The sequence below is a fragment of the Pantherophis guttatus genome, chromosome 6, assembly GCF_059756535.1.
Source record: "Pantherophis guttatus breed Tessera chromosome 6, ASM5975653v1, whole genome shotgun sequence".
Lineage (NCBI taxonomy): Eukaryota > Metazoa > Chordata > Lepidosauria > Squamata > Colubridae > Pantherophis > Pantherophis guttatus.
The window spans coordinates 105,191,004-105,207,113 of NC_142068.1; the positions used below are offsets into that span (position 1 = coordinate 105,191,004).

The 16,110-nt window shown below is 50.6% G+C and overlaps 1 long non-coding RNA gene across 2 annotated transcripts in view; it reads left to right on the top strand.

The window, feature by feature from the left end:
- Positions 1–292: 292 nt before the first annotated feature.
- The window catches only part of LOC148113242 (uncharacterized), a 30,306-nt gene continuing 14,488 nt past the window's right edge, over positions 293–16,110 (top strand). The window contains exons 1-3 of one of the 2 annotated variants that reach the window (XR_015728401.1): positions 293–980; positions 5,134–5,199; positions 14,122–14,472. This is a non-coding gene — a long non-coding RNA (uncharacterized LOC148113242). Of the gene's footprint in view, positions 5,200–14,121; positions 14,473–16,110 lie in introns of both variants that reach the window. The other variant, XR_015728400.1, reaches the window with a different exon arrangement.

Here is a 16,110-nt window from a genome sequence, read left to right on the forward strand (position 1 = left end):
TCTTCTACACAATAAGAAAAAAGATGCAAGTTATGGAAATCAAAATCATTCAGGAAATTAGACAAGTCTTATAATATAAAAGTAAGTGAAATAAGAAGAAAAGAAAGAAAGTGTTAGGACTGCAAATGGAGGGGATGCAACTCCATCACCCTGAATGACTTACGCATGAGAAGGTATAGGAGCACTGTGGAAAGGCAACATTATAGGCCACATTAGTGTTTCAGTTGTGACTATACCAACAAGATGGTCTCCTGGCCTGTAGTAGCTCCATGCTCTGTTTCCATCCTGGTGCTCCAAACTCAGGGGGCATTTCCTTCTAAGCTTCCCAGAGATTGGATGGGACAAAAGCAGCATCAGAAGCAGAAGCAGGAGGTCCATAATTCATGGAGCGTTATTAATCCTCTTCCTGTTTCTAACACCCACATCAGGAACAGTTGGGAGAATTCAAAGCACTCTCAGAAGATGGAAATGCCAGCGACTTTCCTGATATAAACAGAGAAACACTCAGCTTCACCTGGAAAGGAGAGAAAGGTACAATCAAGAGCACAGATCCTGCCTGTCCCAAAACTTGTTCCTACAGAGCTTGACAAATTTATGCTTTTCTGATACAAGATTCTTTGCATATGGCTTCAATCTGCTCTCTCTATCACAGGTATGGAGATCTCCAAGGCCCAGATAATCATTATTAATTACAAGGAGAAGCAACTTCTCCTCTTGGGATCCTGAGCTTCTTCTGGGCTCCATGTGCAGAGGGGAGGCTGGAGAAAAGCTTGTTTGTGAAAAGCCACAACTACACTCCTGGGGTCAATTTCTGTAGTGGTTGTGGTCCTTCCTGTCAGGACGTGTCAGGAAAGTGATGCTGGAGGAAGATCGTTCAATAACAAGGGAATTGACCTCTGCTGTCCTTCAACCGGGTCTCTTGTCTCCAGGGACTTGCAGGGGAAGGTCACCCAGAAGTATGGAGTTTGGTGCCACTCCAGGTTGGTGACCCTTAACTCTTGTGCTGCCTTTCTTCTAATGCTAAAGAAGCAATCAGTTCACTTGGATTCTGCCTAAGGTGAAGAGTGGGGCCTCTTTGGGCTTTTCTTTTATATCAGAACTTCATAAACTGGAGCTGATTTTAAAAAGGGGGACCCCTCTGACGTTCCCATCTCTGAGGCTGTGGGGTGAAGCCCCCTTCCCTAAAAAGCCTCCGAGTGCTTTGAAGCTGCTCTTGGGGCACCTGAGTCCCTGGTTCATTGGGATCCATTGTTGACAGATTGTGCCTCTTCTCTGGATGAGGAAGACGGAGATGTCCCCCTTTGCCTAGAAGGGAGAATTGGGGAGGGGGCTGATCTGAAGGGAGAGGAGGGTCCCCATCCCAGGTTCTCCTCTCAGGGCCTGGCTAGGAGGTCCTGGGGGGCTCTGGGTGGAAGGCCAGGCGGAGGCCTGGGAAGGGGCTCCTCTCCTCCCGGAGGGTCTCTGCCGGGTCTCCCTGGAGCCTGGAGGGGCCCAGAGGGGAGGGGGCCAGAGAGAGACCGGGGCCCAGGAGAGGCCCAGGGGAGGGGGGCAGGGGCGGCTGGGGCCGCTTTCCTCTCAGGGAGGCCGGGGGGACCTTTCCCCACACTGGGCGGAGGAGAGTCTGGGCTGAAGAGGAGCCTCGCAGGAGGAAGAGCCTCTCCGGCTTCTCTCCCATGGTCTCCATCCAGGCTCCCACCTTCCTCCCCCCCTGGATCCAGAGGCTTCGGGGTCCCCAAAGAGCTTCCTGGGCCGATCGGCCAGCAGGTCCCCCCTGAGGAGAGAAGCCAGGATGGAGGCTCTGAGGGGGGAAGGGAGGCCTGGCCCTTCCTCTCCCCTCGGCTCCCCCGGCTCTGCCTCGGCCTCTGCCCAGCAACGGAACCAGAAGGAAGAAGGTGGAGGCTTTAGATCCTCTGCTGATGGAGGAGGAAAATAAATATATATATGTATATATGTTAAAAAAGAGGGGAAAATCCTTCATTCCCTGGTTGCCCTCCAGTGTCCCATGTCCCCCTCCTGCCCCCGTGAAATCAGGGAAAAGGGGATGGGGGGGTTGGGCCTCCCCCTCTTGGGGGCCCTTCAGTAGAGGTCATCTGTCCGAGTGTCCAGTGCAGGGCCTCCCAGGGCAGGTGGCTCAACCTCAGCAAAGGCCTCTGGACTTCAACTCCCAGAATCCCCTGTCCAGCACTCGGGGTCCTCTTTCCATGCTTTAGCTGTCCCTCACGCTGCCTGTAGGGGGCAGCCTACAGTCCGGCCTTTCAGCCCCAGCTGGCCCCCACAGGCAGCGAACAGGACAGCTAAAGCGGGCAAAGACCCCGCAGCCTCCTCCATTTTGTGGCCTCTTTTTTCCTGAGGTGATTCTCCCTCCGTCCATTTTGAGGGGAGAAAAAGGCTGTGGGGAGATTTTCGGAGTCGGGAAGGTTCCCCAAAGGGGGGGAGGGAGGTTGGGGGGAGGGGGAGACCAGGGAAGGTGGCTAATGGAAGAATTACAGGACTGCTGTTCATCTTTTCTGCACTTTCCACTTAAAACGAGAAGCCGGAATAATCCTCCTGCTTGATCTTCCAACCCTGATTAAACCAAAGCAGCGTCAATGAAGAAGGGAAAGGAAAATGACTCTGTGTGAGGCTTCAGGACAAACACACCCAAATAGACACGTAAGAGGAGAACAGAGTCAGGAGAGTTAAAGGCCTTGTCCTTTTTTCCGGCTGTTTGGGGAGGAAAGAGACGGACTTTCTATCCATCCATTCCTTCTTCTCCCAGGCTGAACCCTCCTCAATCCATTCTTTATTCCAGGGATCTCTGGCCTTTAAAGGAAAAAATAAGCCCTGATTATCACCCTGAAAATCAATGGGAACCTTGAAACTGGAAACCTTCATGGAGACTTCCAGAGATCTCTCCGTGTCTCTTCAGAGGATCCACCGGTCACTTTGATTCTCCTCCTCCCACTTGGAGCCCCAGAGATGGCTTTGGATGCTGGTTTCCAGAATTCCCAGTGAGGCCATGGCTCAGGATACTGGGGCTGCTCCCCAGAGCAGAAAGGCTGGACATGAATCCCATCAAACTGAAGAAGGAAGAATGTGGCTGTGACCCTCCCTGGGTTCCCTTCTCTCTCTCTCTCTCTCTCTCTCTCTCTCCTGCCAGGCGTTGGGAGGAAGAATGGAGGCTGCTGCTTTCATGAGGCTTTTTCCAAGTCCTTTGCTCAATGTTGGCTTCGAGAGTTCTAAGAACCAACTAGGATGGCTTCCAAACCAGAATCAGGGTCTTAGAGTTATAAGTCAGTCCAATTAATTGTGGCACTTCTGATGGCCATAACAAATCACAGTTTCTGCATTATGCAATCACTGGTGGTCTCTTCAGGTGTGCTTGTTCTTTTCCAAAATGGAGGCAACATGTGGAGAGTTCTTGGCCTGCATCCGTGTTTTTAAAACTTTAAGATGAATGGACTTCAACCCCCAGAATTCCCTATCCAACAATGCAGGGACTTCATCATGCTGGCCAGAAAATTCTGGGAATTAAAAGTCCATTCATCTTAGAATGCCAAGTTTGAAAAATGCAGCTCTACATTCTTCCTTTCTATAAGGAGTTAAAGCCCTGCACCAAGAATTGGCTAACTCACATGTTGCTCAATAAGCCAGGCACAATTTTTTTTCTCCCTCTCTCTCCGGGCAACCCCGGATCCCCCTTGGGAGACCCAGCCCTGCATGGCTTCTCCCCCACAGGAGCCTCTCCTGGAAAGACACGGATCGTTTCCAAGACTCAGAAGATGGAAGTTGGAGGGAGATTTTGCTCTGCTTTCCTTCCCCAACACGAGGCTCCGCAGCTTCCTTCTCCCAAGTGGGGCTCCCCACTCATCCAGGCAGAGTCCTGTCTGGCATCCCTGCAAGAGCCCCCTTGCCTGGCCTGGGCATGGGAAAGGGAGGCAGGGGAACATGGGACATGGGCTTCCTCATTCCCTGGTCTCAGAGAATGGAAGTTTGAAGGGGATTTTGCATAACAGCTTTCCATATCCCTCCCTCCCTCCCTCACTCCCTCCTTTCCAGGGGTGAGTTGCTTCCTTTATTTCTCCATCTCTTTTCACTTGGTTTTCTCTCACTTCTCCCTCTCTCTGTTTGTCTGTGCATGTGGGGTTTTTTTTCCCAACTATGCAAAGTTCTGATAAGTAATTTTTCACTATTTTTTCATTTAGTTCTTGGAGTCAGGCCTCACTATTACATCAGCCCTTTTGTCATTGAGCATCAGCTTTCAAAGTAAAGTAAAGTTTGGCTCCAACTCAACAAGCAGATCCGTGACATGCTGAGGCATTAACTATCCCCCGAGGTTTTCTCTCTAATTGCTATGCCAACAAATGTCACATTTCTTTTTATCTTCAGCCACAGGTGCCGTGTATTCCCCCTGGGGCCAATTTCAAGGCTGTAGATCCCAAAACTCTCAATTCTAGATGACAGATTTAATTCCATCTCTACTCTATCATTATGAACCACATGAGGATTATTTCCCTCTCACTTCCCTCCAGAGAAATGCCCAACAATCTCGGAGTTCAAGAAGTCATTGAATTATCCAGGGATCCCTCCTGAGAGGGAGAATTATTATCCTCCGAGTTTCTGCTCTGTTCTTTGGCCGAATCCTCCCAGGAGACTTTGGGCAGAGACCCAGGGAGTTGGGGGCAGCTTTTCTCTTCTCCCTGAAGGCCCCGAAAGGAAACTTTTCCTGCTGGAGAACTTGGCTTCAGGCAAAAAGTTTCACTGAGCAATTTCAGACTCCGGACTTCCCTCCCCACTGAAGATCAGGGCTGCCTGGATCCCTTCCCATCAAAGGGGGATACTCTGGGGAAAAGAAGAGCTGAGGGCAAAGGGAGCCCTCTTTCTGCCACCCAGGATCACCCCGCAAAAGACCCCCCTTTTCCATCTTCCCAAAAGAGAGCTCTGCTTTCTTCCAAAGAGTGCAAGTTTCTTCTTGAGTCCCTTGTATTGTCCCCCTTCATCGCCCCCCCCGCAAGCCCCTCTTTATGGTGTAGAAGGGTTGGGGGTCCTGGGCCTTCCATGTTAAATGTGTTCAAGGATCATGCCCAATAACTCCATAAGCAGGTATTCATTAAATCAGATATTGTTTATTAATTAAGCATCTTATCATTACAGGTACAAGTCTGGAACTGAAGCAGGACCGCATGGCTGACCCTTAAGTACCCCCTGGGCGTGGCTAAGGTAAGGAGGGGTTATTGGGTTAGGATGGACCTTGGGGGCTGGCTTGTCCAGCCTCCATGCCTCTAGCTCTGGATCAGAGGCAAGGCATTTATTCCTGACAAAACCCCCTCTAAATGCCTGGCCGAGGTGTCCTCATGTGGTGCATACCTGAGGTGTCCTTTTCAGGAGGACACCTAATTTTGATGTTAGGTACGTGTGCTGCTTATTTTGCAATGGTTTGGTTAGAATGTCCGCTGTTTGTTCTTCTGTATCACAATGTACAACCCTTATGAATCCTATGCTTGCAAACTGTCTAACGTGTTTGTATTTTATATCGATATGTCTCGACCTTTGACCCACTGCTTCAGCCTTAGATATTTCCATGGCGGCTTTATTGTCCTCATGTATGATGATAGGATAGTTCGGTTCGGCCCATATGTCTGATAGCAGGTCATCAAACCAGACCAGGTTGTTGGCGGCCTTGGACAAACAAATATATTCGGCCTCTGTTGTTGATGTGGCTACCAGATCCTGTTTGCCTGTGTACCAATGTACTGGGCTGTTGTTTAAAAAGAATACGTACATCCCCAGCCCAGTCAGCATCTGCATAGCACGTGAGTGTGGGTGTTGTGGTGTTCTCGGGTTCTAGTGATAGGCAAGTGCCTGAGCTCTGTTTTAGGTACCTCAGTACCCTCTTGATGGCTTCCCAGTGGTACACAGTGGGTTTACCTACATGTCGTGATAATAAGTTGACTGGTAGTGCGATGTCTGGTCTGATCCAGTTCGCAATGTATAATAGGGAGCCTATGGTGGATCTGTATAATGTGTTGTCCTTGAACGCCTCAGCCTCATTGTACATGTCCTTCAAGAAGTCCGGTTGCATTGGTGTTTCACACCCCTTGGCGTTTGTCATGTTGCACTTATGTATAAGTTCCAAAATTTTGTCCTTCTGTGACAGTTGGAAACCTCTGTCTGTTTTTGTGATTTGTACCCCCAAATATTTATCTACCTTACCCAGTATCTTTAGTGTAAAATGTTTTCCCAGCTCACTGGCGAAGTCATTACATTTGCTAGACTTGTCACCGGTATACAATATATCGTCCACGTATATTAAAACATACTCGAGGGAACTGTCTGACTTCTTGGTGAAGAAGCAGTTGTCGGCCGAGGTGGGTGAGAATCCTATAGACTTCAATGTCTTGGACAGGCACTCGTACCAACGTTTCCCTGACTGTTTGAGTCCATACAGGCTCTGGTTTAGGATCCAGGTTTCTCCCTTCCTGGTGCTTTGGCTAGGTGGCGCTCTCACATATATTTCTTTATCGAGCTCGGCGTGCAGATAAGCGGTTTGCACATCGAATTGATGTACTTCTAACCCAAGTAGTGATGCAATAACCAGCGCACATTTTACGCTTTCAGCCCTGACTGTGGGGGAGTACGTTTCCGTGTAATCATCAGGGTATTTTTGGGCGAACCCCTGTGCCACCAGCCTAGCCTTGTAGAGTGTTTTGTTTCCCTCTAGTGTTTTAATTTTGTAGACCCACCTGGTGCCTATGGCTGTTTTTCCTGTTGGGACTTTGGAGGGAGTGTATACATTTAGTTCCCTCAGACTGTCCATTTCCCTCTCCATGGCTTGTTCCCACTTTTCTCTTTCCTCATCTGGTAACTTCAGTATGTCCTCGTATGTGTTGGGGGTTAGTTGGTTAGTGTGGAGGGATAACACATAGTCTCCTAACCTTTCTGGCTTTTTACCCCTGTTTGCCCTGATTGGCCTGTCGGGGGGTGTCTCTGTGTCGTGCATGTACCTAGCTTCTTTCTCTGTGAGTGAGTCCACTTTGATGTGTTGGTGGTTTCCTTTCCACCCCTTCACCGGTATTTCCTGCCTCCTGGGTTTGCTCTTTTCCTGCTCTGTACCCTTTCCTGTTTGGTGTTTTATCCCCTCTTGGTCATCCCCTGGTTCGTCCTTGCTAAGGGACACCTCGTTGAGGTGTATCTTGGACCAGTTGGCGTTTTCGTGGAAAACAGCAGTCCGTGATATCACAAAATTGTTATTGTTGTCTATGAACCTATATCCCTTCGTCCCTGGTTCATACCCCATGAACCTCAGTCTTCTGGATACCCTGTCTCCCTTATGTCTCAATTGTTTGGGGATGTGCATATCTGCTGTGACCCCGAATATGTGTAAGTGTGACACCTGTGGTTTCTTTTGATACATTAACTCGTATGGGGTTTTGTTTAGTACACTGGTCCATAGCCTGTTCAAAGTGTAATTCGAATAAATGAGTGCTTCTGACCAGAAATGCTGCCCTAGGCTGGCATCCTCTAGTGCGCACCTCATCATGGTCTGCAGTGTTCCATTTTTCCGTTCTACGATGCCATTTTGAAAAGCGGAAAATGGAGAAGACGTGTAGTGTATTATCCTGCGTGCCTTTAGCCATTGCGAGAAATCGCTTGACAAGAATTCAGACCCCCGGTCTGTCATTATTTGTCTGATCTTGGTATTATGTTGTGTCTCCACCCTTGCGTAGAATTCCTTAAATTTTTGGAATACTTCGCTCTTGTGTTTTAATGTGTATACGAAGCCATAGCGGCTGAAATCATCCACTATGGTCAGGAAGTACCTTTTCCTGTATTTGATGGAGGGCCTTAGTGGTCCCACCAGGTCCATATGTATGAGTTGGAAAACTGAATTAGTTGTGCGCACTGACTTTTTGGGCCTTGGTTTGGTTTTTAATTTAGAGCTCTTACAAATAGAACACTCGAGATAGTTCTCACAATCCTTTATTTTTACACCTTCAGAGCATTCCATCATTTTCTGCACCACAGGGAAACTAATGTGTCCTAGTCTTCTGTGTAACAGGTGTGCGCAGTTGTCATGCATTGGTTTCCCTATCGCTGGCTTTCCTTTCTTGGGAGTCCCCTGTTCACTTGTATCATCAGTGGTGTGTGCGTGACTAACCCCCTCTACTTCCCCACTTGTGTGTTCTGGGTTGTCGGGTTTAACCTTCTGGTGGTTGTTTACCTCTGGCTGCTTGTCCCTGACTGATTGGAAGAATGGCAGTTCCCCACTGATCACTAAGGGGCTTCCTCCCAGCATATAGAGGGTTTTCTCGCCCTCCGGGACACCAGGACTGAGGAGATACGGCCATCAGAAGGCGCCGCGGGGTGGCGGCAGCAACAGCTGTTCAGCAGTGCTTCCCCCCCCTCTCACTATGGTCGGCGGCGGTCGGGACGGCGGCAGCTTTGCAGCAGCGGCGGCAGCGAAATGGGGGTCTCCCCGGGTCTCCGGTGTCTCTGGGGTCTTTTTCAAGGCCCCTGGCGTTTCTGGAGCGTGGTGGGAGCCTTGGTGGAGACGGCGGCGGCTGCGGCACTGGTGCCTACGAAGCTTGGACTGCCTTGGACGCTGGTGGAGGCGAGGGGGCAGCAGCCGAATGTGGGGAGAGGCAAATTGCCAACAGCCCGGACCTGTCTACGGACCCATTTCCTGGCCGAATCCGGAGGCCCCCCTGAATTGGGGCTGCAGACTGGGGATAAAAATGGCTAAAGACCAGGGAGTGGGAGAGGCTGGAGGATGGCTGAGGGCTGTCCGTGGGCTGCCTCGGGCCATACCCTCCCCCCCTTTTTTGGCTTCTGTAGGCCTTATTATAGTCATTACCCCAGCTGCCTTTTGCCTCGTAAGCCACTTTTTCCATCTTTCTGGGTGTCATCGAACTCTGCCCCTGGTCTTACTATCTTCTTTTGCCTTCTGGACTGGCCTATTCCATCCGCCCCGGACTATATGACAAACGAACAGCTTGAAGTGGGTTCCCAGGGAGTCTGGGTTACTACTACCATCCCTATCAGAGGGGACAGCTTTTGAACTCTCCATAGCACATTCCATCTGGCCTGACATCGTGAGAGGATGTCTGGGAGGAACATCCCCTAGATTTATCGGAATGGCATGGGACTCCTCCCACCGTCGTGAGAGGACAGTGGAGTCGTTACCCACGTTTTTGTTGCTGCCTTTTGTCCTCAGGACCTTTAGACTTTATGGAACCCTGGCCAGACGCCATTTTCACCCTTTCCCATTCTGTGGATGTATTCAACCATTGAGCTTCTTGCGCTGCGAGACTCCCCCCTCTCGCAGGTCTGGCCCTCCACATTATCGAGGGCCTACCTCAATGACGGGCTTTGGAACCCAGAGAGGTGACATGCCACGAAGAGGGGGTTGAGGGTTTTTTTTAAGTAAATTGGGTAAATTTTTAAGGGGTCCCGGGGGGGGGAGGGAAAAATTGGAACTAGGGTTGTGGGTTTGGGGGAAGACCCACCAAGGGGAGGGTCAGGCCTGGCCACTATGCGCGGCGGAGGGGATGGGGGATCCGGTGGTGATGGGGGGGGGTCGAGCTTGTCCAGATTGTGTTTCTATCATCGGTACTGTGAGTGGGAGGGGTAGATATGGCGGGAGCAGGGGGCCATATCATGTTAAGGGAGCGCGCACCCGCTGTCTCCGAGCGGTAGCATGCTCCGGCCCCCAAGGCTCCACTCGTTCTCCAGGTTGTACAGACCCTCAGAGCCCGGGCCTTCGACTGATGTTGTGCAACGCCAGGTCCGTAGTAAATAAAGCCCCCCTCATTTGTGATCTGGTTCAGGAGGGGGGAGCGGACCTGGCGGGTATTATGGAGACCTGGTTGGGCCCGGAGGGAGGGGTCCCTCTGGTAGAAATGTGCCCACCAGGCTTCCTGGCATTCCATCAGCCGAGGTCACAAGGGAGGGGCGGGGGAGTAGCGGTTATTATTAGAGAAGGCCTTAGGCCGAGGGAGGCCACTGTTCCTCAGACAGCCGGTTGTGAGACCCTCCTTGTGAAGTGGGGTCATGGGGTTCAGAGGGGTTTGCTGATCACGTACCTGGCTCCCTGCCACGTGGCAGCAGCCCTGCCCAAGCTACTCAACGTTATCGCCGCGGTGGCGGTTGATACCCCCAGACTAATGGTCATGGGGGATTTCAACCTGCCGTCTGTGGGTGAGATGTCTGAGGTGGCTCGGGAGTTCATGGCTTCCATGACGGCTATGGATCTGACCCAACTAATTCATGGCCCTACGCACATGGGGGGAAACACACTGGACCTGATTTTTGTCTCTGGACAGTGGCTGAGTGATCTCGAGATAGGGGACATAGTCATCGAGCCCTTGTCATGGTCAGATCACTCTCTCCTTCGCCTTGACCTTCGAACCGCTGCACCTCGCCGCAGGGAGGCGGAACCGATGAGATGGTACCGCCCCAGGTGCCTGATGGAACCTGATAGGTTCCAGACGGAGCTTGGGCCAATTCCTGAGGTTCTGGCTCACGCCTCGACTGGAGACCTAGTGGCCGCCTGGGATAGGGCGGCCGCTGGAGCTCTGGACCGAGTCGTGCCTTTGCGGCCTCTGACCCGGCGTCGATCTCACCTGGCTCCTTGGTTCACTGAGGAGCTGAGGGAGATGAAGCGCCGGAAAAGATGCCTAGAGAGTAGTTGGAGGGCCAGTCGTACTGAATCTGACCGGACACTGGTAAGATCTCATATTAAGAATTACCTAGTGGCAATAAAAGCAGCAAAATGCACTTATCTTGCTGCTCTTATTGCGTCATCAGATAACCGCCCGGCCGCCCTGTTTAAGGTGACCGGCTCCCTGCTCCACCAGGAAGCGAGAGAGGACCCCTTGGAGGGAAGAGCCGAGGATTTTGTTCAGTATCTGTATGACAAAATCACTCAGATTCGGGAAGATCTGGACTCTGACTGGGTAGATCCAGCGGGGATGACGGGGGCAGGTCCTGAGAATGTTATCTGGGATGAGTTTGATTCTGTGACCCCTGAGGACGTGGACAGGATTCTGGGTAGACTGAATGCGACCACATGTTTGTTGGACCCGTGCCCCTCCTGGTTAGTGCTGGCTTCCCGGGAGGTGACACGAGGCTGGCTCCAGGGGATTATAAATGCTTCATTGGGTGAGGGTGTCTTTCCCGCCGCCTTGAAAGAGGCGGTGGTGAGACCTCTCCTTAAGAAGCCTTCCCTGGACCCGGCAACATTGGCTAACTATCGTCCAGTCTCCAACCTTCGCTTTGTGGCGAAGGTTGTTGAGAGTGTGGTTGCACGACAGCTTCCCCAGTACCTGGATGAAACGACGTATCTAGATCCGTTCCAGTCGGGTTTCAGGCCTGGGTACAGCACGGAAACGGCATTGGTCGCGTTGGTGGATGATCTCTGGAGGGCTCGGGACAGAGGTTGTTCCTCTGTCCTGGTCCTATTAGATCTCTCAGCGGCTTTTGATACCATCGACCATGGTATCATGCTGCACCGGTTGGAAGAGTTGGGGGTGGGAGGCACCGTATTACGGTGGTTCTCCTCCTTTCTCTCCAACCGGTCGCAGTCTGTGTTGACAGGGGGGCAGAGGTCGACCCCGAGGCCCCTTATATGTGGGGTGCCACAAGGATCGGTCCTCTCGCCCCTTCTGTTCAACATTTATGTGAAGCCGCTGGGCGAGATCATCCGTGGTTTCGGGGTGGAGTACCATCAGTACGCTGATGACACCCAGCTGTACATCTCCACCCCAGACCACCCCAACGATGCCCTTGAAGTGATGTCCCGGTGCCTGGAGGCCGTACGGATCTGGATGGGGAGAAACAGGCTCAGGCTCAACCCATCCAAGACCGAGTGGCTGTGGTTTCCGACGTCCCGATATAGTCAGCTGGCGCCATCGCTGACTATTGGGGGCGAAGCATTGGCCCCCACGGAGAGGGTTCGCAACTTGGGTGTCCTCCTGGATTCACGGCTGTCTTTAGAAGAGCACTTGACGGCTGTGACCGGGAGGATTTTTCATCAGGTCCGCCTGATTCGCCAGTTGCGTCCCTTTCTGGATCGGGACTCGTTACGCACGGTCACTCATGCCCTTGTCACCTCCCGTCTGGACTATTGTAACGCTCTCTACATGGGGCTCCCCTTGAGGAGCACTCGGAGGCTCCAGCTGGCGCAGAGTGCGGCCGCGCGGGTGGTGATTGGAGCAACGTGGCGCTCCCATGTAACGCCTCTCCTGCGCGAGCTGCACTGGCTCCCGGTGGTCTTCCGAGTGCGCTTCAAGGTCTTGGTTATCACCTTTAAAGCGCTCCATGGCTTAGGACCTGGCTATTTACGGGACCGCCTGCTGCCACCAATAGCCTCCCACCGACCAGTACGCTCCCATAGAGAGGGGCTCCTCCGGGTGCCGTCGGCCAAACAATGTCGACTGGCGGCCCCCAGGGGGAGAGCCTTCTCTGTGGGGGCACCTACAATCTGAAACGAGCTCCCCCCGGAGATACGGAGGATTCCGGATCTGCGTACCTTCCGTCGCGCGCTTAAGACGTTTTTATTCCATCAAGCTGGCCTGACCTAAACTTTTCCTCTTTTAAATGGAATTTTAAATTTGGTTTTAATTTATTGGGGTTTTAAAATGTCTCAGCCAAATTTATTTAATTAGTTTTATCTCTATTTTAAATTTTGTATCTACATGTTTTATTTTATGGCTGTTCACCGCCCTGAGTCCTTCGGGAGTAGGGCGGTATACAAATTTAATAAAATGAAATGAAAATGAAATCACTACTTTCCCTATTCTTTTGCCCCCTCTAGTTACCTGTGCCTTTCCTTCCTTGAATGTCACCTCAACATTGTTATTCTTGCTTAGTTTTAGTGTGGCAAGGATGTTATAGGGTATATTAGGTACTAATAGTACTCCTTGCACTACTCCTATCCCTGGCACGTATGCGTTGCCTTTGCCTGTTACTTGCACATTGTTCTGGTTAGCCACTTTTATAATAAAACTTTCATCTGTGAATGAGGTTAGCAAGTTACTGTCATAAGTGGTATGGTTTGTGGCCCCTGAGTCCAACATCCATGTGCCTTCCTCCCTGTCCTGGCCTATGTGTCGCTCTTGATCTCCTATGCCATACAGTGATCCGGTCTGGCTCTCCCTGGAGCTGTCCCTGTGGTTTCTCCTGTCCCTGGGGCTAGGGGAATCCCTATGCCTGTGTCTGTCCTCTGGTGAGCGTCCACTAGTGTGTCTTGCGCTTTGTTCTGGTCTGTCCCTTCTATGTGACCTGTCCCTGTCCCCTGTGTTTCTGGGACAGTCCCTTTTGTAATGGTTCCTTGACCCGCATAAGTAACACTCTATGGTACTGTAGTTCTTGCCCTGTGGCTCGGCCTTTCTGCTGGGCCTTTGCTCCCTGCGGCTTAGTAAACGGTCTTTCCTGATGCTGTCCTCAGCTATGAGTTTACTTGTTAGTAGTTCCAGTGAGAGTTTCCCTGACCCTAGGTTGTCTATCTGGGTGATAAATGTGTCCCAACTGGGGTCTAAGGAATTTACAATGATGCTTATCATGGTCCTCTCACTTATGACCTCCCCCCTTTGTGTCAGCTGAGCTCTGGTGGTGTTTAGTGACAATAGGTGCTCGCTCATTGGTGTCCCTGCTTTATGTTTGGTGGCATAGAATTCCCTGGATAACCTGGTGGTGCTAGCTATGCTTTGACAGTAGAATAGTTTGTGCATCCTTTGTATTACCTCCAGAGCAGTCAAGTGGTGGTTAATGCTGGGGTAAATACTGGGGGTAATGCTGGCAATGACAATACAGTATGCTTTGTGGTGTATGCAATCTAGTTCAAAAGTCCAGGGTTTTTCTGGGGGGTCTATAACTAGGGATAATAAATCTTCCTTTAGCAGGGTGACTTGGAGCTGCTGGTTCCAGTCCAGAAAATTCTCCCCATCTAGTCTCAGTTTGGGAAAGTCACTTGGCAAATTCCCTGAATTGTAAGTTAAATTACTTACATTATGTCGCTGTCCATGGTTCCTCACATAAGGATACTCGCAATAAGGCAGAGGAACGACTGTGGCAAGTCTGAACGACTTGTCTCTATGTGCTTGCGTCGGTGTAGCTCTATGTCTTGTTCCGTTTCTCTTACAGGGATGCATTGCGCATGCGTGAGGTTCATTTCTGCCCAGCCGCCGTGGAGTGAGGAGCTCGTCCCTGCAGCTCCCGGGTGAAGGCCCCAACCTTCCGGATGGGCCTCCGGTTCCTTCTTGGTCGGCCTCGCTTGCTCGGGATCATCGCGGATCGTCGTCTGGAGCCTCGGGAAGCGGTGAGGATTGTCGGTGGATGTCGGAAGTCTCGTTGGGGCCGCGAATGGTCCCGGATGGCCCGGCCTTGTGTGGGTGTCGCCTCCGGATGTCGGGCCGAGTCCCCTGCCTGCCGATGGACGTCCCCTGCCTGCGGATGGCCCCGTGGGCCATGGATCTGGTCCCGGTCGTCGGTCCGGTGAGTAGTCCCATCGCCTTCGGTGTCCCGTTTTTAAGGGAAAGCTCCTTGGGAGCTCTGGGTGGCCCTAGGTCCATGCGGAAGCGGTCGGTTCCCCAGGGTGGGTGCCGGTGTCAGCCCTCTTCGTGCTAGGGTCCCCTTTGCGTTTTGGCCTAGCACCGGGGTGCGTGTTCGGTAGTTTCATTTTGTCCCCCAGGGCCATGGTGATTAGTTCGATGGCTTGGTTGACTTCGGGCTCGGTAGGCGAGCCTGTAGGTTTTGGCTTTGGGCTTTCTTGTTTTTTGTATTTTTTGTAGTAGTTTTGGTCGGCTACTTTTGGGTAGGCCCCGATTCCCGCCATGAGATTTAAATCTCGGGAATCCATTGGTGGGTGGTCGGCCATTTTTGATGACACCGCCTCCCAAGATGGCCGCCGTAAAAAGGGCGCTGTCAGGGCATTTATTAATCCCATGTTTGGCTCTGGGACTAATTACCCTGGTTTAGAGGAGGAGATGAATCGAGGCTTATCCTTGTTGCAATAATCTGAAAAGAAACACGAAGGAAGGTTTCTAATAAAACTCATTTATTTGTTATAAAGAAAATAAAACACCTCACTAACTAAGAAAAGTTAATTGTTACATTTTTGAAAGTAATTCTTGCCGGCTATGTCAGCCGGACCTTGCTGGAAAGAGAACAAAGGAAAGAGAGTGTGAAGGAAGTGAAGGAATGTGGGTGGATGCGGAAACACGTAGCTTACTGATAAGAAGTTGGCAAAGCTACGGAGAGTCTGACAGTCCAGAAATAATGAGCTCAGCTGGTAAATAAAATAACGCAGTGACATTCCCCTTCTTTGCCAGTTGAGCGAATATCAGTTCATCATCAAATAAGGCACATCTTCTCACGCAGATACTCGTGTTGAGCTGCTGGAAGTGGTTTGTTGAGCATATCAGCAATTTGATCATGTGTAGATACATATTGCATTTTGACAAAACCTTTTTTCACTAAATGCTTTATGTTTTGATAACAAATGTCAATGTGTCTGGACCTAGAACCTGTGAAATGAGATTCAGAAATATAAACCACCGATTCATTGTCTTCCATCACGGTGATCGGTCGGATCGGGTGTGTCCAGATATCTGTGACTAAAGCATCAAACCAAGTTAGAGAATTACATGCATCTGAAACACAAGCATATTCAGCTTCAGTAGATGAACAAGAAACAAAATTCTGTTTACGTACTTGCCAATAAACAGGACATCCATTTAAGAACATCATATAACCTGAAGTACTTTTACGTGATTTCTTATCACTTGCCCAATCAGAATCTGCATAACAACATAATTCTGCATAATCAGTATGTGTTGGTTCTAACAATAACTTCATGTGTTTAGTGTATTTTAGGTATCTTAGTAATTTCTTAATACATGTCCAGTGAAACTGTTTTGCTTTACCTACGTGTCGTGATAAGAGATTAACACTAAGTGCAATGTCGGGTCTGGTCCAACTACTAATGTATAATAGTGACCCAATGACTGAACGATAAAGTGTTTGATCCTCGAACTCAGGACTTTCTTCTTGTGTCAAGTTGTGAAAATCTGTTTGCATGGGTGTCTTTGTTGTGTTAGCATCTTTCATGTTGCAATGATGCAAAACTTGTTC